The 25,772-nt window shown below is 33.9% G+C and overlaps 1 protein-coding gene across 3 annotated transcripts in view; it reads right to left on the bottom strand.

Moving 5' to 3' along the window:
* Positions 1-25,772, bottom strand: part of Mbd5 (methyl-CpG binding domain protein 5) — a 367,270-nt gene that overhangs the window by 335,438 nt on the left and 6,060 nt on the right. The window lies entirely within an intron of this gene.

The raw sequence follows: 25,772 nt of genomic DNA, 5'->3' as shown, positions 1-25,772 counted from the left end.
CATCATAATGCAATAAAAGTTTTTGTTTTTGTTTTTTTTTAAAAAAAAACAAAGGAAAAGAAAAAGAACAGAGCTCAATAACACTGGCTGAAGACTTCAACTTTCTTACTAAAGAGAACCACTGGATAGAGAGAGGATGGAGGGGGCAATGACAGACTTCGGTGATGCTATAAGTTAATAAGTAACATTAATGGGAGACTCTACTCAAAACAGCAGAGCACATTTTTCTACAATGAACCAAGTGTTTACCAGACAGTATAGTTAGCCAAAAAGCAGATCTCAATAAAAATTTTGAAGATTATAATGAGAGTAGATCTCAAACCATGACTGAACAAAGTCAGAAGAATATTTGGAAAACTTGAAAATGTATGTATATAATATACCCATTCCCAAATAACCACTAGCTTAAAGAAAAAAAATTACCAAAAAAAAAAAAATTGTAAACCCCCAGAAACGAATGAAAATGAAAGCCTGGCATTTGAGTATTTATGGTGTGCATCCAAACCAACACTAAGAGGAGCTGGAAATAACCACATTAAAAAAATCTCAAATTAGTCTCCTACAACCTTAACAAAAGTCAGAAGAAAATCAAATCCAAGCAAGAATAAAAGAGAGTAGAACAGGGATAACAAAGTAAGAATTAAAGGGAGAGAAAAAAATTAGTGAAACTAAAAGCTTCATAGAAACATTTCTCTAAAATGATAAAAATTGGCAAACCACTGACTAGACCGATACAGAAAAAGAGAAAACACTGAGGTCACTAAAATCAGTAATAAATATCGACCGACAAATGCTTACATTGCAGAAACAAAAGGCACGAAGAAAATACTGTATACAGTACAGTATATAGGACTGAAGAGATCTCAGTGGATAAAGCATTTGAAGAAGTATGACTGTGCATCCAGGTCCCAGAACCCACACTAACAGCCTGACTCATGTGTTAGCAACCCAGCTATAATCCAGAGGGACAAACAAAGGGCACTTTGGTTAAGCTGCTTACCTAGTCCAATTTTCATCTCAGTGAGTAAACTGGAGAACCACAGAGAAAGACATCCTATGTTAACCCTTGGCCTCTATATGGATGCACACACATGTCCACTGTATGTGAACACATCAATCAAAACAGTTGTATGGCAAGAAATTGAAGAATATGAAGTGGAAATGTTGCTAAAAACACAAAATATCACAAAGTAAGCTCTGAGAAAAACAGAAAATCTTAATATACTTATTACAAGTAAACAGAATGAGTCAATAATTGTCTTAGTCAGGGTTTCTATTCCTGCACAAACATCATGACCAAGAAGCAAGTTGGGGAGGAAAGGGTTTATTCAGCTTACTTCCACATTGCTGTTATCACCAAAGGAAGTCAGGACTGCAACTCAAGCAGGTCAGGAAACAGGAACTGATGCAGAGGCCATGGAGGGATGTTCCTTACTGGCTTGCTTCTCCTGGCTTGCTCAGCCTGCTCTCTTATAGAACCCAAGACTTCCAGCCCAGGGATGGCACCACCCAAAAGGGGCTCTACCCACTTGATCACTAATTGAGAAAATGCCCCACAGCTGGACCCCATGGAGGTACTTCCCCAACTAAAGCTCCCTTCTCTGTGATAACTCCAGCCTGTGTCATGTTGACACACAAAACCAGCCAGTACAATAACTAAAAAATGTTAATATAAACTTAGAATCACATAGTTTGATACAGAATCTTGCAAAAGTAATCAACCAAAAGCTAGTATCAATCTCTTCAGCCTCTTTCAAAAAACTGAAGGAAAAAGAACCTAGTCTCACCTATTATTCTATGAGACCTCAATGCCAAAGTAAAACAAGGAAGTCATTTTATAAAAACCCAGAAAACTATGTATTACTATGACTAATGGCTACCAATTCAAGAGTTCTTATCAAAACATTGGTTAGAAAATTGAACCTAGATGTACTAATATACATGGTAGGTTGGTTCAATATATAAAAATCATCATAATAGAATAAAAATAGTAAAACATGTCCTTTTTGATAAAAGCAGAAAAAGCACATGACAAACATGACTAACAGAAACTACTACAAACGGGAGTAGGGAATGTAAAGACTATCTACTGGAAACTGTATGCTAACTTCATGATTATATAGAGAAAAGTCTGAGATCAGAAACAAGGACGAGACCTTTATATCTTTTATACTCTATATTAGTGGTTCTCAACTTGTGTGTCTTTTGGTAAAGCCTACCTTCAAAAATATTTACATTATAATTTGTAACAGAGGCAAAATCACAGTTGCAAAGTAATGTAAATAATTGTATGGTTGGGGGTCATCACAACATGAGCAACTGCATTAAAGAGTAGCATCATTAGGAAGGTTGAGATCCACTGGTCTACATGGGTCATACATTTTAGTCAAGGAAAAGAGGTAAAGGAAAAATAAGTCTCCAAATAAAGAAAGAACACATTTTCAATTTGTAGATAGCATGATTTTATGTATATTAAAAAGGCTGAAAAATCCACTAAAATAAAATTAAGGCTAATGAGAAATTCAGCAATATCATAGAATATGAGAACATAGTAAAAAGTATTTGTATTTCTAAACAGTATCAATAAACAAACCAAAAATGAAAAAAATAAGCAAACTTATAATTATAACAAAGAAATGCAATACTTACTAAACTTAACAGAGTGGGTTGTTAATGATGATTATTATTATTGCAATTATTACTGAAATGCATATGCTAAAAACTACAGACTGTTTAAGTGCATTAAAAGCAAACCAAGTAATGCCTGTCTATAAATCCAGAGTTTAGGAAACTAAGGCAAGAGGATCTTGATTTCAAGGTCAGCCTGGTCTGGTATAGGGGATATGTGCATCAGGTAAAGAATGAGAACATGTGCCTATGGATTAGACAAGCTATAATTCCAAAATGACCTACTATCAGGGCAATCCCCATCAATTACAAAAGTATGTGTGTGTGTGTGTGTATTTGTTTAAAATGAGATTCAAAACTAAAGTACCAAAAAGCACATTGATTCTGCATGAAAAGACTTTACCAGTCTAGGCATGACAGCACATGTCTGTATTCCAAGACTCAGGAGATAGAGGCAAAGGCTAACAAATTTGAGGCCATCCTGAAGCCTTGAGTAAAATAACTAACCTTTAAAAAGAAAAGATATTAACAAGAATATGGAAAACCTTAAGGAACAATAGAAATTGCCACCATATATTTCATAAATGTCTATTGCCCAAAACATGACTAGACTTTTATACTCTAACAATGAAAAAACTCTAAATGCAAATAGATAGGATATGAATATTTCAAAAATGATATGCAAACAACTAATAAGCACAAATATTTAGAACATTAGCCATTATGGAAAGAAAATCCCAATGAACTACCATTTTATACTTTGGTAACGAAAGAGCTATATTAAGTAAGTAAACATACAAAAACACCTTGGTGTTGGTGCATGCCTTTAATCTCAACATTCAGGAGACAGAGGCAGGTGGATCTCTGTGAGTTTGAGGCCAGCCTGGTCTACAAAGCTAGTTGTAGAAAAGCCAGGGCTAAACAGAGAAACCATTCTCAAAAACCAAAACAAGGAGGAAAGAACAAGCAAGCAAGCAAACAATCAAAAACAGTAGAAACTTGAATAAGGCAAGTAGAGATGAGAAATGCTGAGTACTGTGACTACTTTGAAAGTCTTGAGTTTCTTAAATGTTAAACAGAGACTCACGAAGTGACCAGGGAAGAGGATACCCTAAGTAGGTTTCCAATAGCAATGAAAACATGATGTACATGAATATTTGCGAATATTATCCACAATAACCACAAAGTGAAACCCTCAAAAATACCCATCAAACACTGATGAATGGACAAATTACAACACAATCCTATAGGGAAATTTATTCAGCCACAAAAGTTGTCTATATACATACTGCAAGGATAAAACATGCTGGCACGTAATAGATACCAAATACAAAAGGCCATGGATAATATTATTCTATTTGTATGAACTGTCTGCAATAAGCAAATCCCTGAAGTTAAGAATAGGAAGAGAAGGTATTGGAGAACTAGACATTACTGTTCAGAGGTATAGTTTCTTTTCAAGGTGAGGTACCCATAACCACATATCTATACAGATAGCATTCAGGTGTATATGCTAAGTTGGTGAAATTATGAAGTTTATGTTACACTTCATCTAAATGAACACACACACATACACACAAGTGAAGAGAGAAAAGGGGGTGTAGACAGAGAGACAGAGAAAGAGCAGACAGACCTGGAAGCCCACAGTGGTGGACATAGAGTATTACTTTCCCTCTTTGCATTCTCATCCTAATACTACCATATTCCTTAGGTTAGAAATATAGCTGGGCTGCGATGCAAAGTGATAGCACAATATTTACTTTGTTGTCAATTCCTACCCACTGTTTTCTAGGAATATGCAGTGTTCTATTTTTCTAACTTGGCACAAAGAAAGGTCAAGCATGGCTGAGTTCCTAGGATATCCCACAAAGCCCATGTGTCACATGCTTTCTAGTTTATGGAGAGCAATGTGCTGTCTGCTTTCTAAGTATAAATAAGCATGTCATAAAAAACCAGAAAAAAATATATATACACTGACATCCCATCTAGTCAATCTATCAGATATATATTAGAAATTTGGACTATTGCCAACAATATGATTAGTTTCCCACCTGTTGAATCTTAGGCACCACCATTTTAAATCAAATATTGCTCCTGGTTCCTGTCTGAGATCTAGTTATATTTTGTTAAGTTAGGTGAGACTTCACGGTAACTGATGCAGTATCTCAGCATTCCACACTAAGACAGGATCATTTTTCACATTTCTCTCATACCCACATTGGACTTAAATGCTTTTATTATCAAGGCAGTGAAGTTGTAACTTTAGACCTTATAGTTCATAGTCCTGAATCACACACCAACACCCTATAATATATTTAACCCCACACCTGTCTTTAACCTCAAATTCTTGTCTACTAGAGGCGTTTAACACTTTCTTTAACAATTTATCACTATCGTCATCATCACCATGATTGCCATCATCACTCTGTGTATGATGTGATGTGTATTTGTATGTATATTGTGTGTGTGCAGGCACTCCTGTACCAAGGCACAAACTTGGGACTTTGGAGCATAAGTCTTGGGAGCCAGCTCTTTCATTTGACCTTTCCACCTTTTTCCATACATTTTTGGGGATAGACCTCAAATCAGCAGACATGCACAACCAGTGCAGGTCCCTGCTGAGACATCTCACTCATAACATTTTTTTCTCAGAGCAAATGATGTTACACTGACTTTGTGTTACAAACTAACTTTCCTAGAAAGGTCAGACCTCTCCATTCTTCAACTGCAAACCAGCTGTTGATCATCCACAGTACAGTATTCTTTGAAGATGACAGCTTTTCCAGTGGGCACTCCTTCCTTTCCTCAGTAGCTTTTTTTCAAAATTTCTCCCCTGAAGTCATTAGTCAAGGTCACTCATATCCCCATGAAATTACCAAGTTTAATAAGGGAAGAGGGAGATTCTTAGTCATCTTCAGTGATTCCAGTATCTAATATATAAGAAGGACTCAAAAAACCATTTCTTAAATAAATGGGTGAAAGGGGAAAATGAAAAGACTATTAGCAGATGCAATACATGTTAACATTTCTTGAGTTCTACTGAAATGTTTTTATGAACCAGGTACTGCCAACAGCTTGTCTTCATTATTTCAGAATCTTCCTAAAAACTCTTGAATGTATCAAAGATGCTTCATAGAGGTTGAATATTTCCATATTTTAACTTGAATTCAGGTCTAAAAAAATTCATGTTCTAAGCTACATTATAAATGATATCAAAGGTGTAACAAACAATGGATAAGTGGTTATACTGAAAAAGCATATTTAGAAATTAAGTTGGAATTCATCTATTGTATCTTGCTGGAGCTCATTTGTGTAAGGTCTTCATTTACTGAGCTGGCCTTGCTGTTTCTACATCTGTGGTTCTGTACACACAGATCCTTTTGACTAGGAAGCCCCAGTCAATCTTATTTGTCCAGAAATTCCAACTCACAGTTGAAATACTTTTCACTTCATATGTGAATCCTTTTGACAAAGGAGAAATTCTCAGCATGAGCCGTTACCATTCCTCACAACTACTTAATTATACATTATGTCAGATTTATTTCTTTATGTCTGACTTAGTCACTCTGACTTCCTTAGAAGGCAGAGACCCACCCTTACTCATCTTTGTATCTTGGGTGCTGAGGAAACATAAACCGATGTATATAAAAAGGTATTCAGTAAAAATACTGGCTTACATTTTTAGTTTCTACTTTGACTTCGTGGCAGGCTTCAGATCTAACAGTGTACAAGCATGACATTAAAAACATCCGTACTTGCTATTGTCTATACTCCTTCCTCTTAAAATCTCCCTCTACTGTCACATAAATTGTATTCTATTCCCTTTGCTGCAGAATCCTTACTTTCATCTAGAATTGTCTGAGTCCTTGCTAGGCTTAATGACCATGACAATGTGAGGACATGTGACAATGCAAGCTAAATGTGGTGGCAAAAATAAAAAACAAAGACCTTTATAGTTGTGGGGGTGCAGAAGCAATACCAGAAGATCTTCACAAAAATTAAGTAACTATAAATAATGAAGAAAGGGCTAATTAAGTATGCTTGTTTAAGCTCAAGTGACTTATAAGAAGTGACAAGTGATGCAGGGATTGCAGTAAAATTAAGTTGGGGAAGGTAGATGGATAAGGCTGTGGGCACAAGACAAAACACACTGCATGTGCACAGGCAAGAACACAGCATGCTAAAGAGAGAGCAGCTATGTGAGCTGAAATATAAATGAAGTAGAAAAGTAACGGGTGATAACGCTGGAGGTCTAAAGTGAAGATAGTAGAGGTGAGGTCATGTATGCTAGACTAAACTTCGGTTTTTATAAAAATCATAAGAAGGAATAATCCTGACAAATGTTATTTTTTTATTTAGGAGTATGTAACTCACAAACGACATTATGGAGAAGACAAAAGGAGGAAAGCAAGAGGCAGCTTAATTAGCTAAAGAGATTTCTTACTGTCACTCTCCATCAAAAGAATGAATTACAGCAACTTCAATGTACATGAGGCAAGGCGGGGGTGGCAGAAGACTAACATTAAGGAGTGTGGTAAACTAAAATAACTTCTGCTCCAACAAGAAGAAAAGAGTTTTGTGGGAATGTAAAAAGTCCTTGAAGACCTTGCATTGTATTTCCTTTGTATCTGTAGCATAGAAAGCCAACAATAAAACAATAAATCCTGGTGTGCTGGTTTGATCTGTATAGACTACAGAGGCATATATAAATGAAGATACAATTTTGTTACCCATTGAGGGAGTAACAGTCTTTACAATGTCTGGACTGACATAAACCATGAATGCTCAAAAACTTTATAGCACAAGGCAGAAAACAAAGAAAATTAGGAGCACTTCCCACTTTATACTGGCTAGTAGCTAAAGATATATGCTTCTAATTCTTCATCTATCTACTATTTTTCCTAGAGTTTGTAACTAGCTTCCAGTTTACCTGAGAAACTGAGTTGATACAATTTTAGAGTTTTCTTTACCAATAACAAGCAATAAAGTGTCATATAGTGTTTTTATTGCATTCTGGAAAAACTTGAGCAAGTTAATAAATTGAACTCTTAATTTAAATCTGCAGAAAAGGATGAATGACTATTTATATAATAACAATTATGTATTACCCACATACAAGTCTATTAACTATGAATGGTATACACAAGGAACCGATCAAGTATCATTTTTCTTCATGGGGAAGAAGAATCAATCTATCAATCAATCAATCTATCAATCTATCTAATTTAATCTATCCGTTTCTGATCGTTGTATTTAAAGAGTGGAGATGTTTTAAAGTCATTTAAAGGTGAAGTACGGCAGGTAAATGTTATTTATATTCAGTTAAAAATGTAATGTTCAGGCCTGACAGTAATGGTAGCTCATGACTTTGATCACAGCACTTGCAAAGTCCAGGCATGCCGATCTCTGAGTTCAAGGCCAACCTGGTCTATTGAGCTAGTTATAGGATAAATAAGGCTACACAGAGAAACCCTGTCTCAAATAACAACAGAATAATAATAAAAAAATAAAATAAAAAATAATAAAATAAAGAGAAAAGAAAAATGTAATGTTCATTTAATTGTGTTTGAATTTCTTTGTGGGAAGAAATAAAAATTATGTTGAATTTGAAGATGACTGCAAAATAAATGATATACTATATTTGTAAGCCATTTCTAGCATAGGAATGCTATTTCTGACTGGTCACCTTTATTCTTGTATGTCCTTCCATATTTAATAAAATGGAAATGGGTATGGGTATTTATCATGTATAAGCTAAGAAAATAATAAAGCAAGCATCTACTATAATTGTTATAACCACTGTGCATATATGAAAATAACATGTAGTTCTTACTGTAAAGATAAAATAGGTTTTGGATATTTTTCTGGTCTCTGTGTGTGCATCTGTGTTCATAAAAAGTACAAATCAGAAGAAACAAAGACATTGAATTTATCAACTCAAGTTATTTATCCTAAAGGTAACAAGAAAATAAAAGAATTCATCATCTAAAATTAGAAGCATCAGGAAAATCAAAGTATAACTTTTGCAGAGAAACTATTCTTTTCATAAAAATCTGGAGATAAAAGGAGACAGAAAAATTTCTTTCTTTAAAGGAAGTTTCGCCTACTTTCCACAAATAAGAATTTTAGGAATAACATGTCTAACATGATAACACCCACTGAACTGTTTAATTTTTCCTTTAAGAAGAAATATACAGATGATCATTTATTAGGAATTTTATCATACAGAGGAATAACTGAGTAATACTAAAAAGTATTCTAGCATAGGAATGTTATTTCCGACTTGTCCACTGGTCACCTTTATTCTTGTATGTCTTTCCATATTTAATAAAATGGAAATGGGTATGTAGGTTATAGCACACAGCAAAGGAAGGATCATTGAACTGGGAACTGAAAAAGGCCACTCCTAGAACAAGAGTGGGCTTAGTGTATGGAGCAATAAAGCAGCAGTTCTCAAAGTGTCATTAAACAGAGACTCAAAGTGCACTCTTGTAAAAAGCAGTGCAGAGGCTGAGCCATTAACACTTGTAACAGCCTCTTTGGGGTGGATCCCAGGGCTTGTGTGTTAACAGGGAACTCTGGCAATTCTAAAGCAGCAGTCTAAAAAGTTAAATGTTTTCCAAGGTTTGCTAGCACAGTCAAGCCCATCCACAGACAATTTTTCATTCGGGCATTATTAGATTCTCAGAGTCAAATGATTTCAGTAGATTTTTAGAAAAAATGACCTTGAATATCATGTAAATGCAGAGGTTTCACAGCTCTCCTTCAGCACTACAGTCCCAACATGTCATCTCTTCATCTGTACAGATTCCCATGAAGTCTTTATAAGTCCACTAAATTTACATAGGGAAATTTTATTAGATCAATTTTTCTTCAAAGTTTTGAAAACTTGGGTATGGTAGCACATAAAGGTAAATCACAGCAACTGAGATGTGGAGGTGGGAAGATAAGGGGTTTGAAGCCAACCAGAGTCATATAGGCTGTCTGACTACAGCGAAATCTATACTTTCCTTATTAGCCTGTGGCTTGTCATATTTTTACTTTGTAGTGTCCTTTCTTCATCTCAAATTTGTTAAAATAAATATTTTTAGATTTATTATGCATGGCAAAACCATAGGATTATTGTTGTTTTAACATAATGTAATGAGCCTTGGTAATGTGAATCATTGAAATTCTCCTTGTTTCAAAATGTTTGTCTAAAATATCTACAGCAATCCAAGGACATAATTAAGTTAAAAAAAAAAAAAAAGGAAAGAACGTTCATTTGTATTTTTCCTTGGATTTACCTACAGCATTATCTTTGCTGGGAGAAATGTTTATGTTTTATGTCACAAATTTGCTTTCTTCTGCAATGCAGCATATGCTTCTCATCAGTAATATAAAGATGGTTGCAACTCTAAAATGTTATACAGGCACTAAAAACAAGTCAATAGAAAAAAAGGCACAAAAATAAAAAACATGGTGGTTTTGTTAGAATGCTTATTCTGATGGCTAGTATGTAGAATTAGAAAGGAAGTACAGTGAAAATACATGGCTTTTCTACACCACAGTAAAATCTACCTAGCAAGTTTGATTATAAACTTGACCTATTTGTACCCACATAGATGGTTTAGTGACATTTTGTCTCTTTTCAAAGCAAAAGTACTATTCTCTAAAAACCTAACAGACATTTAGGACATTAAAGGATATTGGTGCATATCTTTTATGCTTCAGTTCATGAATTAAATCAGCAAATCAGGAGGGAATTGGAAATTTTTTTTGTTTGTTTTAATCCTGACTCTCAACTTCAGATTAAAACATATTTAACTTGTTAAAAGACTACAACATACATTTTTATATGGCAACTATTCATTTCTCCTTAACTGATTCAAGAGAACCAGTTTCCCTAAGGAACTTTCAAGAAAAAAAAAAATTGATGGTCATTTGTTGGTTTTGGGTAGGTACAGGTAGAACATAAAAGAAAAGGAGGGATATAGGCAATCCCTCACATGTTCCAACCTTTGCAATAGAACACGCTATTCTACTTGATTTAAGATAAAGTGGGGTAGAACAGATGATGGACACGAACAAGAATGGGAGTGGAATGACGTGGGGCTACTAGAGGACGTACTTATGAAGATCAGTCTTTTAACACGTGGGCCTCACTTTTTCTCTAGAAAGGATCGTTCACAGTAGCCTACAGAAGATTTATAGAAGTCTATTTCAAAAACTGGAGAACTTGAGTGGTTATATTATCTTTTCTGAAACTTTGAAACTCTTTGGTTTCATCTAACCAAAATGTTCTAAGATGAGATACTTTTATTTATCTTGCTCTAGTCTCAAGAAATACAAGTAAGATGCGGGGCAGTGGTGGCGCATGCCTTTAATCCCAGCACTTGGGAGGCAGAGGCAGGTGGATTTCTAAGTTTGAGGGCAGCCTGGTCTACAGAGTGGGTTCCAGGACAGAAAGACTACACAGAGAGACCCTGTTTCAGAAAAAAAAAAAAAAAGAAGAAATACAAGTAAGAATCTCCAAGTTATCCTCAAATGAATTCATCATCATCATCAAAACCTAGTGCTACTCTCTAGAGTACATATTCTATAGAGGAAAAGTCCTCATTTTAAAGATTACTAAATAGTGAAGTAGAAAGTATTAACATGGAATATATTAGCGTTGGAAGAATAATTTTCAACAATGACTATATTTTAGAATGACAGAAAGGCTGTTTTTAAACGATAAAAATACCTGGACCTCCAGCATCAAAAATTGGGACTTCAAAACTACAGGTATTGTCATGCATAAATTCATATGTAACCAGGTTCAAATACCAATGTTCTACACTTAGGAGAAAAAGATACATGCAAATCCAAACAAAAAGTTTTGCTTTAGCATGCTAATGAAAGGGAAACAATAAATTACCTGATAATGGATATGGCTCAAGAATAAATTTTGGGTTACCAAATCACAAATGAAATAAGACAACTGAGGGCTACTCTTTTAAAAAGCAATCAATGTAATTTACAGCAACTACTCACATCTGCCCAATTATCCTAATAAAAATAATAATATTTAAGGTATAAAACACTAAATATACAATAATAATTATGGTATAAAACACAACAAAATTAATGTCAATTTTCCTTAGAGATCATGAAAATAAAATAAATAATAATGTTGCACATTCTATTATACAAATATTAACTATTTTCAGATTTATAGATACAGACTTATTCATAATATAAAAGAGAAGATATTGTTTATCAGTAGGATTATCTGAGCATTAAAAATCAAGCTGGACAATAGTCCAGTATAAAATAGCACTGCATCATTTTTCACTAGAGGAGAAACAGACATATGTGCATGGTTATTTTAACCTAAAGAAAGTAAACAGTCTGAAATATAGCTAGCAAGCACAGTTAAAGACATTATCACAACATTTTAGTGTTTAACTTGATAGGTAACTCCATCCAGTGTTTTAATGTAGATTCTATAAACTATCTGAAAGATAATAAATTAAGGTATAACTCACTCAATAAAATGTATTTAAAGTTAGATGGAAATGGAATTTTTCTATGCACATAATAATTTTTCTTTAGTTTCTAATTAAAATTTCATTAGTGATTTATTTCTAATTATTATCCTGATGTAATGACTTGACAGCTTAAGAGCTTCCTTGTGTCTTTTAAATCTCAAGTAGAAAGTGATGTTTACAAACATTTAAATATATCAGTAGCATTCTCTATTTAAAAAAAAAATCCTTAGTTTAACGCTGTATGTACAATATGTTGGTTCAAAAAATATTCTTAAATCTGGCCTGAAATTAAATAAAAAATATCAGTAGTTATTAAGAGACAAAAGATATGCAGCAAAAAAACAATGCAGCTAAAAGCATACAGGTTATATTATCAGTTTACTACAAGTTGTCTAAACAGAAGGTTTGCTACTTTAGGGAAATATAGTTTATGAATTAAAATCTGTTGCTATCACTTCATTACAGCTGAAAAATGGTCCTCATGGTTGATACAAGGAATGTAAGGTTATGAATCAAAACACTTTGAACTTGTAGCACGCCTGTCTGTCTGTTGAGCTCTCGTTCTTCTGTGCCCTGTGCATCGTAAGGATGCTTCTTGTGGTTACTATGTCTAGCTTTGCAGACTTAACTTTCATACATTTGTTTACTTCTGAAAATTTAATCGTATTATTGTGTTTATTTCTCCAATCCTTCAAAAGAAGGATAAACACTCGCTTAGTTCTATTAAATATAACAAATTTTTGAAATAAAAAAAATTGAATCCTTAGATTTTAAATTTAGACAGTAATCCAAAAATAAGAAAACATAAAACAAGCTGGGATAAAATCCTTTCTTACAAATATTTATCTGTTACATTAGTCAAAATCTTGCCTATGATAGAATAGCTTTGACGTTTACGATGGGGCTGGGGAGATGGCTAGGTAGGTAAAGGTGCTAGCTCCACTCTTGAACTCAAGTAAAGATCTAGATATAATGACACGTCCTGTGATCTAGCACTCTTACACTAAGAGGAGAGTTGGCAGACAGAAGCCAGAAGCTTAAGGGCCTGCTAGCCTCCAGTACACAGAGTAGCAACAGAAGTAAGAGATATGCCTCAATACAGAGAAAGCAAGACTGACTCCTAAATGTTGTTCTTTAACCTCCACAGTAAGAGAATTTTAAACCAGTGTTAGATTGATACCATCTAAGGAAAAGCTGGGTTAATTACCCAAGAGACTGGAGACTACAGCTTACTAAAATTCAAGATAAAGGAAGTACTTTTCTTCACTGAGAAAGAAAGTAAAACAATACAATGTTAGGTTTCATAGAGAAGAGATTTAACAATATATCACCGCACCCAAGAATGGTTACAATGCTCCCTGTGAGAAGTCCTATACAAAGGATGGTCTTTAAAAAAATTCTGTAACAATAAATACTAAAGGAAATGATTGTCCTTTCAAAATATCCAAATTGATTTTAAACTGTGAAGAACATTCAGAAGATGATTCATCATGTTTAAGGTCTTTCAGCTCTATGTATATATGTGCATCCCCCCTGGAACTGCCATGTGGATATATCGGTATACAAACTGTGGTCCTCTGCAAGAGCAGCAAGTACTGCAGTATTTTGACGTATATATTCCTATAGAAAGTGCTTGCTGCAACTTTCTAGTGTCTTGCCTAGTTTCCTTTCTGTCATCATCTTGTTTAATTCTACAAGGGAGATGTAAGTAGAGTATAAGCAGATGATCTAAGTCACAGATGTAATATCTGCTACATGATTTAGCATACCCATCAACTTTTTCTGGATCTCTTATATTTGTTTAATAAACAATAAAACTGAGAGCATAAAAAAGGTTAGTATTTATGACTATCATTTAGAAATGGCTGACTTAAAATTCTATAAGACTATAGCTTGTCTATAGCCAAGTACTTAATATTTGTCAAAAATAATGAATAGACCTTCCTTTGTCTTTTCTGTATAATATGTAAAATATGAGACTGAGTCTCAAGTGTGAGGACTCTCTTTTCTGATTTTATAATATTATTATAAGCAAAAAACAAATTTTTGGTTTTAAGACAAATTCCTTCTTTGGAAATTTTTATTATTACTTTAAGTTAGTCCCTGATGCCTCTTACTAGCCAATATTAGCCTTCAGGATAGTCTAAAATGAAAGTAACAGTCTCATTTTAAAAGAATAATCTTTTATATGAAGTATAACTTTAAAAACGTATTTTAAGCCAGGTAGTGGTGGCACACGCCTTTAATCCCAGCACTTGGGAGGCAGAGGCAGGTGGATTTCTGAGTTTGAGGCCAGCTTGGTCTACAAGAGTGAGTTCCAGGACTTCCAGGACTACACAGAGAAGCCCCGACTTGAAAAAACAAAAACAAAAACAAAAAAAAAACAAAAAACAACAAAAAAAATTTAAGTATAACATTTGGCAGAAATTTGAAGTGGTTTAACTACATAAGAATTTACAAAATTATCTGAGTTTTTAAGCAGGAATAATTGGGTGAACTAGGTTTCCAAATTTACATATGAAACCAGCAAAAGAAATGTCAAAATAAATAAAGATAATATTTTAAGTACTGGTATATCATATCTAAAGATGGTTTAATATAAAAGTTAGTATTGAAGTTTACGTCTCAACAGGCTGGCAATGATGGCTCAGTAATAAAGTATTTGCCACATAAACCCAAGTACTTAAGTCTGATCCCTGGAACTCAGGGCAAAGGTGGAACTCCAGAGGTTGTCCTCTGACATCCACCTACATGTTTACCCCAAAGTGTATACATACAAACACACACACACACACACACACATAAAATATTCAAATTTTAAGTGTTCTGTATGTGTAAAATTCTTCAATAATGTTGCCTTGATAATTAGACTCTAAAACTAAATTTTACTTTTTTTCCTGTACTGGAGATTAAACCAAGAGTCTCAGTTATTCTGGGAAAATGGTCAACCATTAAATTATATCCCTAGCACCTGTTTGTTACTTTTAAAGAGAAATTTCACTCTGCCTTTGTGTGTGTGTGCTCAGGCACATGTGAGTGTACATATGAATGTGTGTCTGATGAAGCTATATGAAACTGTATACCCTATTTCTTTATTTCTTTCTCTTTCTTCCTTTTTTGTCTAAGCAACCATCTACAATTCTCTTTGACATGGTTTTCTCTTACGTCTTTCAGTGTTAAAGTGTTTTTCTTGCGGTTCTCAGTTTATCACATTCTTAAACTGATGAATTATACAGGCTATGAGAAAAAGTCGAACACTTTAAAACAAACTGTTCCCTAATGCCTTAACAAAAATACAGCACTTATCTCACAAATCTACAATTTTTAAAAATATTTTATAATAGCACATCCTTTAAACTTGGGTATCACTGTTCACAGAAAAAAATACTGAGGTGCATCTAGGATGGTTTATAAAAACTTCCTGAATCCAAAGAGGAAATACAGGAACTGAAGTACCAAGATCATTAGGAATAAGAAATTTTTGACCTAGTTCATAAAAGAAGGGAAAGATATTTGATGATCAAGATAAAATATTCAACCCTGAAGCATCCTAAGGGATAGCAAGGCCACCATTTGACTTTAATTAGACTCATCCAATTAATGCACTTTATCCACACAACCGCTGAGTGGATCAGTCTTAAATAAAAAGACAACAACACAAAACAACTTGAAATTTCCAAAAAACATTTATTTTGCTAACTAATAGGCTTTTTGAATTCTCAATAAAACACAGAGACTACCTTGGATCATGAATACTCTGACACAAGGACTATGTTAATTTTATTTGTTTTTATTGTCATGCTTTAAAAAAGTACTCAACTTTTTCTGTATCTCAGTCTCTTTATGACAATGGAGAAAACTATTCCAAAGAAACAAATGAAACTAGATGTTTTATTCTTAATGAAATAAAAGAATTACAAGTCAAACTGCATAAAGTAAATCATTTACTGTTATCTTTTATATTATGATAAACATTTGTTATATATACATTTGTCTATATGTGTATGTGTGTATGTATATGTATGTATGTATAGATGTATATATATATGTGTATACATACATACTTAAGTCTCTCCCCATATATCAGGTGTTTTTTAAAGCATCCATAAGTGTACACACATAAAAATCTGAAAAAGGTACTCTTACTAGGTCCATTTTATTAATAAGACTGAATCAAAATGTACCACATCCAACAAATTTAGCTCTAAAGTCCATAATCTTAATCATTTTTATAGTATTAACAACTTAAAAAGTAGAAATTAAGAATAAATGTATTTATATTTTTCTTGTCTTATGGTAAAAAATTACCATAAAAAGTCAATGTGTAAAATCTGAATTAACTGTATGTATTAGCTAGATATTCGACATTCTCTATAATGTGTTCTCCACAATTTTTAGAGAGTACCTTTAACTGTTAAGAAAAGCAAAGGTTAGAATAGATGAATTAGACCAGATCATCAGTTACAAGGCATTATATAACTTTACAAAGGATAAAACACAGGAGAGAGTAAAAGGAAAATATTAATCAATATCCACAAGATGTTAAGAGTCCATATGCTCTATATTTGAAGCTCAAAATAATGTTAAGAAAAGCATTAGCAAACAAATTTCCTTATAAAAATACAGCACAGAATCTCCGTAGCCCCCAAAGACTGTGTACTCTAGTATGCAATGCACAAAGCTGGCTCTCAGGTCGAGGGGTATCTTTCAAGCTCTAGTGCTTGCTGCTTAGTAATAAAAAAGAATATAATGGGTTAGTGTTGATATCAGCGAACACTGTGGCTAGAAAAGTGCAGAAGCACAATAATATATTTGGTATTTAGCTTTATGGATACAGCCTATGACCTTTCTTTCCCAGTGCTATAAAGATAGAGCAAAAGTATTTATTTTACTCATATTCTTTACAGAAACTACCCATGTATTTATAAGCAGAAAGAAATGTGAGGAAATACTTTCTACTTGTTTTTTAGAATGCTTTTTTGCTGCTTGTTAAAAGAATTAAATATAAAACCTGAAGTCAATAATAAACAAGCCACAATCTGCAGAACCACATAGGTTAGATATAGAGTAGGTAACCTGGGGGTCAGATGAACAGATGGATAGGAAAGGGAAACAGAGGAAATAGGTCTGAATGGGGATTGGGAGATCGCTGAATGGGAGAACCAAGTGGAGATGTGGCAGGGGTGGGTGGGGAGAGAGAAGGGAATGAGGGAGAAAATATTAGGGGAGACAGCTAAGTTAAGTGCCCCTTGAGAGTTAGTATGGAAATCTAATACAGTGGAAGTTTTACTAAGATGTATACATATATGAAAGTGAGTTAAATAAAATTACCAAATAATGGGGGACACAGAGTCCAACTGACCAGCTCTTGTCACCAAATGAAGCTGCCAATACTGGGACTGGTTACAGATAATTGAGTTTTAGGCCAAAGGGGTCCCAAGTGAACCCACAAAAAATCTTGGCTTTTGCCAAGACTACAAAGTGCTCTCCATAAACTGACAACTAGGCCCTATTGATGAAAACAATACCTGCAAAACTCACTGAAATTGAAGAAGTCCAGCTGGAACCTTCTGTTCTGCTGGAGGCTTCATTCCTACATTCTAGTATCTTTGGTATAGGAAAGTACTGTGCATGCTACCAAGAGAAATGTAAAGACCAACTCAGCAACAAACTCATGGATTAACAATGGTGTCCTGCCAACAACATATGCTAGTGAAATGTTGACCAAAAGTTTGTGGGAGTAAACAACCAATATCTGATTTGACTTAAGGCCCACTCAATGAAATGGAATCCATACCCAACATTGGCTGGGGACCAAGAACCTCAGACTAGATACCAGAGACCTAGAGTAAAACCAAATACCACAGATCAAAGCCTTGCTCAGTCATCACCAGAGAAGTTCCCACCTGCAGCTGAAGAGAACAAATACAGACAGCCACAGGCAGACATTACAATGAAAGACTTTTGAATGCTCACCCCTAAATGAAATAGCTCCATCAAATCCCTCCTCTCATGCCTCAGAGAATCCTGTGAAAGGAGTTCAGAAAAATAGTAAGAGCCAGAGATGGAAGATGCCAGAATACAAGATCTTCTAAATCAGTATGATCAAAGTACACAGGAACTCAAAGACACTGAAGCAGCATGCACAGTGCCTCCATGGATCTACATCAGGTCCTTGGTTTATAGATTACAGCTTCTGTTTAGTGTTCTTATGTGATTCCTGAGTATGCAAATAAGTAGGTGGGTCTCTTGTGCCAACTCTTAGGCTCTTCTGTTTGTTTTGTCCAATTCCAATGTATCAGTTTTTGCTTTATCATAATTTTATTTTATTATTATCTTTTAGAAGTTTGTTTGTTTTCTAATGAGAGACTGAAAGGGATACAGATGGGAGGGTAATTAGGGATGAACTGAAGGAACAGAGAGGGCAGAATGCATAATCAGAATATACTACATGAAGAAAAATAAATCTATTTCATTAAAATAAAAAACCAAAATCAGATTTTTGGAACCCATTCATATAAACTAAAAGTATACAATAAAATTTAAAAAATGAATTTATTACCTATAACAATTCTTAGTATATTGTATGGGACATAATAAAGTACTAACTAGGTTATTAGCAATTACATTAGAGATTTGAAACTAATACTGACAGATCCTAATATATGCTATAAATCCTACCACCATTCTTTAATTACAACCACAGGTTACTAACCTTATTTGATAACAGAGTTCTTAGGGACAGAAGTACTACTCATTTATTACATAAGTAGTGTCTTTAGAAATGTGCTTTGCTAGAAAAATGAGATATAAAACAGAAGGAACACAGCAATTTCTGAATAACGCCCCCAAACCAATCTTTAGTCCCACTTAGGAGGTACAGCTGGTCCTATAAGCATTTCAAGTAGTGGTGGTCTATAAACTCACTATTCCTCTAGGTACTGCAAAAAAATATGTATCAATATTATTTAGACTCTCATTCTGAACGCTGTATTCATAATAAATAAATTACTCTAAACATTTCTGTCATTCTTAAAGATTAAAATATGCTTTGCAAAGCATAGTCTCGGCTCAAAAGTCAGCTCAGGTAATAAAGGTATTTGCCACCAAGCCTATGAGACATGAGGTCAATCCTTTACCCACATGTGGAAAGAATCCACTGTCACAGTTGTCTTCTAACCTCTACTTGCATGACCATGCCCCACCCACAACCCCTCACACAGACGCTCACACACACAATACTACACAAACAGTTAATTTTTAAAGAAGACAGGAAAGAGTGAGGAGGCCAAGAGTGGGAGCGGAAGATGATCTAAGATACCTGACAGTGCAAGAAAATTAAGCTCAAATTTATTTTACAAACAGCTTATCTTTAAAATTAATGCACTGAAAGAATATATCAATTTCCAAGTAGGGCAATAGCCTCATCTATTCAATGAGTACTTTTTTTTTTTTACATTTTCAGAAATTTTTTATTGGTTATTTTATTTATTTACATTTCAAATGTTATCCCCCTTCCCAGTTTCCCCTCCACAAATTCCTTATCCTGTTCCCCTCCTCCCTGCTTCTATGTGGGTGCTCCCCCACCCAACCACCTTCTCCTGCCTCACAGTCCTAGCATTCCCCTAAGCTGGGGCATTGAGCCTTCACAGGACCCATGGCTCCAGCTACATGTGTGGCAGAGGATGGCCTAGTTGGACATCAGTGGGAGGAGAGCCCCTTGGGCCTGAAGGTGTTCGATGACAAAGAGTGGGGGAATGCCAGGGAGGGAAGACGGGAGTGGGTGGGTGGGTGGGTGGCAGAGCACCCTCATAGAGGCAGAGGAAGGGGGGATGGTGTAGGGGGTTTCCAAAAGGGAGACCTGGAAAGGAAAAAACATTTGAAATGTAAATAAAGAAAATACCAATAAAAAATAAAATAATAACATTTCTTCAATTTTAACTTTAAAAATACTAATGCAATCAGATACAGCAATATATTCAAAGCTAAGATCACAGCCTGAGACAGGGAGTGCAACCTAGTAATTTACTATCATTTCTGACTGTGTTAATATGAACATAACAATAAAAAAGCTAATACTTGTATTGCTGCTATTGTGTAACCCCATCTTTCTTACTGATAAATGAAATAATTTGTAAAATGTTTATATTCTAGTAAGTGATATTAGCATGCATACATTTATAATGGTTTATCTTCTCCTATCTACTTTGATTTGTGGCATGTGTTACTGTTCTGTAGCTAGAAGCAGCTGAATGGCTTTACAAGTTGCCCCATACACTATGTCCCTTACCTTCATCTGTTATCACTGTCCTCTAGCAACCTAGCACCTGAAGGAGGCTTTTCCTTCATTATATAGATTGGTCAATCACAACCAGGTCCTTCTCTTTTGAAATCAGACATATTATTTTAATTCCATTTTTAAATTCTGCCTAGTTATCTCTAGAAAAGTATGGTATGTTCATAGTTTCCAATCTATTTCTGATAAGTCTTATAATATCTGAAACTAAAATCAAGACTGTATGGGAAAGTACATTATTAGTTTTAGACTGAAATAAAGTATCCTTCCATAACAACCAGCCTATAACTAATTGTATGTTTTTCTCATTAAGAATAAAGAATATGCCGGGCAGTGGTGGTGCACACCTTTAATCCCAGCACTTGGGAGGCAGAGGCAGGTAGATTTCTGAGATGGAGGCCAGCCTGGTCTACAGAGTGAGTTCCAGAACAGCCAGAGCTATACAGAGAAACCCTGCCTCGAAAAAAAAGGAAAAAAAAAAAAAGAATAAAGAATATTTGTCTGTTTTTAAGTATTAAACCTAAGGATCAAGGAAAATGTTGCTAACAGCGAATGTCTTGGACTTTAACTCATATCTATGCCTGTAGCAGCCCTTGGGCTTTTCTTTTCAGCAAATGTTTCTCCATCACAATCAAGGTAAGTCTTTATCAGAGGAATTACAACCAAATAAGCAGTGCTTCATAACAGATGTCTCCTGGTTCAACTGAATTCTCTAAGTACACTTCATGTAACTTTCCATGATAAAAATTCTACTTCTGTATTATTTGGTGCAATTGTTTGATTAAATCCTTGTCCACATTCAGGGTTTAGTTCTTAGAAGACAAAGAACTAAGGTAATTCCTGAACATACATCCCAGTGAGCTATTAACACGTTTGTTTAAGAAAGGTATTGGTAAGCCATTGGTTGGAGACAACGAACACCCAGTTCTTAAGAACTACAATTTTTAAAATAGATATTAATTTCTTTTCAACTGGAAAAAGATACACATTTGTGGAAATAAATTTTCCTGTTTTTAAAAAACAAAACAAAACAAACAAAAACAAACAAAAAACAAACCAAAAAAACCAAAACAAATTCCTTGTGGTAAGTGTAGAATACCATGTATTTTAACTGCAGAACTACTTCAGGATAGATCAGATCCATCAAAATTTATGAAATAAATGGAGAAAACATAAGCTATGCTGCTTTCTTTTAGCATTTACATATAATATGTATACCTCATAACTGCTCTCAAGAACCAACCTGACTGGGCAGTGGTGGCACACGCCTTTAATCCCAGCACTTGGGAGGCAGAGGCAGGTGAATTCCTGAGTTTGAGGTCAGCCTTGTCTACAGAGTAAGTTCCAGGACAGCCAAGGCTACACAGAGAAACCCTGTCTCGAAAAAAACAAAACAAAAAAAGAATCAACCTGGGTATGAATTTTAATAACCAAACAAGCAAAACATGCAGCAATCTTGGAAATGTTTAACTATGTGAACTACAGTGTTTCACTGCCAACTAATACCCAGATACCCTAGCTTAAGATGCCAATGGACATTCTAGTTTTTATTACACCATTACTCATTTTCTTAATCTTTGCCTAAATTATTTTCCTCCCAATTTCCTGTTTATTTCCTTTCTGAGTTATGTTCTGGGGAATAAAAAGGTAAAACCAGAAATTTACATATATAATATTTCTAATCACATCCTTACTTTTCCAGGTTATTTTGAACTTTAACATTTGTTCTTAATGTATTAAAAACAAATCTCTTGGGCTGGGTGTGGTGGTGCATGCCTTTAGTCCCAGCACTTGTGAAGTAGAGTTAGACAGATAGGCAGAGCTCTGTAAATTCCTCACCAATTTGCACTACAGAGTATGACCCTGCCTCCAAAAACCAACTAGCCGCAACAAAATAATACTTAATAAACATATTTGCCAGACATCTTCTCATTGGAAGCTTGGTCCTTACCTGAAATCCTCTATGACAACCTATTATTTCCCCTCATCCTCATTAACTTATCTTATCCAAAAAGTACATGGTGATTAGCTTTACAAAATTCTAATACCTTCTTTATTAATCATATTTACATGCTCATTTTCATACAATTTTATAAAAGTTTCTTTAATGATTTTTCAAGGACATATTTCAGTCACTCGAAAATAAAAATGCATATTCTTAAAACCCTTCTGCTTTGTTTTTGCCCTCTAGCCAAACCAGTAGCTGAATACTGAAAAATTTGTAGAAATGTTAGGTGGCTCTGTGTTATCTGTATTTCGTGAACACTCAGTAACTTCTATCAGTGATGATCATGTCTACATATACTTTCTTTTTTTTTTTTTTATTGGTTTTTCGAGACAGGGTTTCTCTGTGTAGCCCTGGCTGTCCTGGAACTCACTCTGTAGACCAGGCTGGCCTCGAACTCAGAGATCCACCTGCCTCTGCCTCCCAAGTGCTGGGATTAAAGGCGTGCGCCACCACCGCCCGGCTACACATACTTTCTATCTCAAGACTAAATCTTCATAACTGACATCCTTCAGTATAAGTCAGAGAATACTAGATGGATTTTCAGGAAGAAGTAAACTACTCCAAGATACGGTTACACTATACTCACTGTCCTTCCTACAGTTACACTATACTCACTGTCCTTCCTCAAAGGACAAGGCCTCATGCTCGTATGTAAGAAGACTGGTTCATTCATTGATTGTGAATAAATCTACAATAACTTTAACAATACTAAATTTCCTTAAAGTATGCAGGGATCCATCTATTCACGTGATTATTTGGTCAGGCCTACAATTTTTCTGGGCAGCTTTTTTTCTTGACACTTTAACATATACTTTTTCATGATAAAATTGCTATATAAATATGAAGTTATTGAAATTAAATCTAAGTAATCCTAAAACGTACATTAATGCTAAAACAAACATAAAATAGAGTTCTTTCATCTATCAGAATTCCAGACACAAAATTTCTATATATAAAAGACGCAAGTTGGTACATATATTCTAGATCTGTACACACACACACATCTCCAAGTTTATACAAGAAGGAGAAAATAAGCGCTATATTATCTGTACAAACATATATTCTCAAATACAACAGAATATTTTACATATATTTTTATATAAATGATAGCACACTGTACATATTATCTGACTTAGTTTTGTACTTAGCTTATCTCAGAACTCTATCCACGTATTTAACCTATACATCTAAATTTTGTATATTTTTCAATCTTAACTTTAGATACTATACTGCATTTCTTACCCTTCTATCTTAAATTATTCCATATCGAAGAGTACATTTTGAAGTATTAAAAATGTGAGAGCCACATATATCTTTTGATAATATTATTTAAAGATTTTACTAGCAATTTATTCTATATGAATTTTCACTCTTACTAAATAATACATTTATATTGTATGTATCTAGATTTTAGCAAAATCATGTCTATATGATATACATTAAGTCAATGTATAAATGAAATAAAACAGCAAGAAAGCAATAAATTTAGCAAAAATGGCAACTAAAATAAAAACTAAATGCATATACAATTCTGACTAGTCTCAATAAGTTATACAAAAATAGATAAGGAAATATGAAATTCATTAAACCTTTATAAAAAGAAAACTGGAGTTTAACAACAGACTTGAAACACAGAACCAGAAAGAGCAAGAGGAAGAAGATAGAAAGCATGCAGGATGAAATTAAAATCTTATTACCACCTAGACTCCTTTCATATACATAAAAAACACTAGAATAATATAACTTCTAGTTTTATGTGGGAAAATGCAATATCATTCTGTTTTCCAAACTAGAACCAGAATCCAAATCAACTGACTAGCAAAGTAGCCTCCATTATAGAATGTAAAAAGTTAAAACAAAACAAAACAAAAAATAAAAAACCAAAAACTTGGACCATTTAAGCAAATAGTTAGGCTTTATTATTTTCCAAAGAGATTGTTAAAAAATAAATAGAAAATACTATATTATTCCTAGTAGAAAGTAACTTTGATTTTACACATCTATAAAAGATTTAAATGCTAACATTTACTATAATAAAAAAATATATTCTTAGGAGCTACAAAATTTAGCAAAGCCTACTGCAACACAAAATCATCACAAACATTACCAGCAATCCTTTTAGCTGGTATGGGTTGCTGATACATAGTGAACTAAACACTGTAGCTTTAATTGAAATTTGAATGTTATAAACAGTTAGATGTCTGGCTCTGGCCAGCTTTCTAATGCCATCAGCAGAACAGAGCTGGGAAGCATAAACAAACCTTTTAACTAGATTAGTCTCTAAATGGCCAAGAAATCCTTTAGCACAAGCTCCATTGTGATAAATGTAGAAGGAGGAAAATAGTTTTGGAATAATGCTTTAAAAAATAAATCCTGTCTATACTATAGTATGCATTTGAGTTTCTAAATATTTTGCTACATACTATTTAATAATGACTAACTCTACAGTTGATTTTTCTAATAAAAATCTTTTTTTTTATTTTATGGCAGTTTCACTTTAATTAGCACATCTCAAATTAAAAAAAAAAAAACAACTTAAAACATCAGTATTTTCTTTCCTTGACCATGCTTTTAGAACCCTAGTATCAAGAGTATCAAGAATGGATTAACAGTAATGGCTAACATTTTTATACTTGTGGTAATAAAAAAATAACCATAGCAAAAAGGAGAGATGCAAATAAAAAACAAGACTGGGTCATAGGAAATATTTCCTTATCTATTTCTAGATCCTATAATTTCTTAATTTCTTATAAACATTTTCTTATCTATCTATCTAGGTTTTGACATAGAGACATTCAGTTAAAGTGTATGGTAAAAAGGTAGGAACAAGAATTTAAGTTCAACCATAACAACAAACCAAAAACTTTCCAGGTTGCTAAATCTGTTTACATAACAAAAGTTTTAGTAAAAAGCAATTTTTCACAAGTTTTTCACCATGCAAGGTTGATAGTTGATTAAATAACTCATTTTATTCCTTTAAAGTAATATATTCTAATAATTTCTTTAATGCTATGGAATTTAATGAATAGTTCTCTAAGGCAAAGTTTTACAAGCCAACTATGCTAGATCAAAATTTTGTTATATCCAACTTTGAATGAACTAGCTGCTTCGACATCATTAGCAATTTTTATTTCTAGTATGCCAAACTATGTTAGAAAATAAAGATTAGTGTGTTAATCTATAAATATCGCATCTCTTTTTCTCTTTGAAGACTTATAGTTATTCCAACATTAAATTATTATGTAATATAGTTATACCTCAAATAGAACTGATAAAAGAATTAGAATTCTTACTTTTAACTTATTTTTAGGTTTTCTAAAAAAAATTA

Source organism: Mastomys coucha, unplaced genomic scaffold (genome assembly GCF_008632895.1).
Source record: "Mastomys coucha isolate ucsf_1 unplaced genomic scaffold, UCSF_Mcou_1 pScaffold15, whole genome shotgun sequence".
NCBI lineage: Eukaryota > Metazoa > Chordata > Mammalia > Rodentia > Muridae > Mastomys > Mastomys coucha.
The sequence above is the reverse complement of the archived record's forward strand: the minus strand, read 5'-3'. Positions and strand labels throughout refer to the sequence as shown.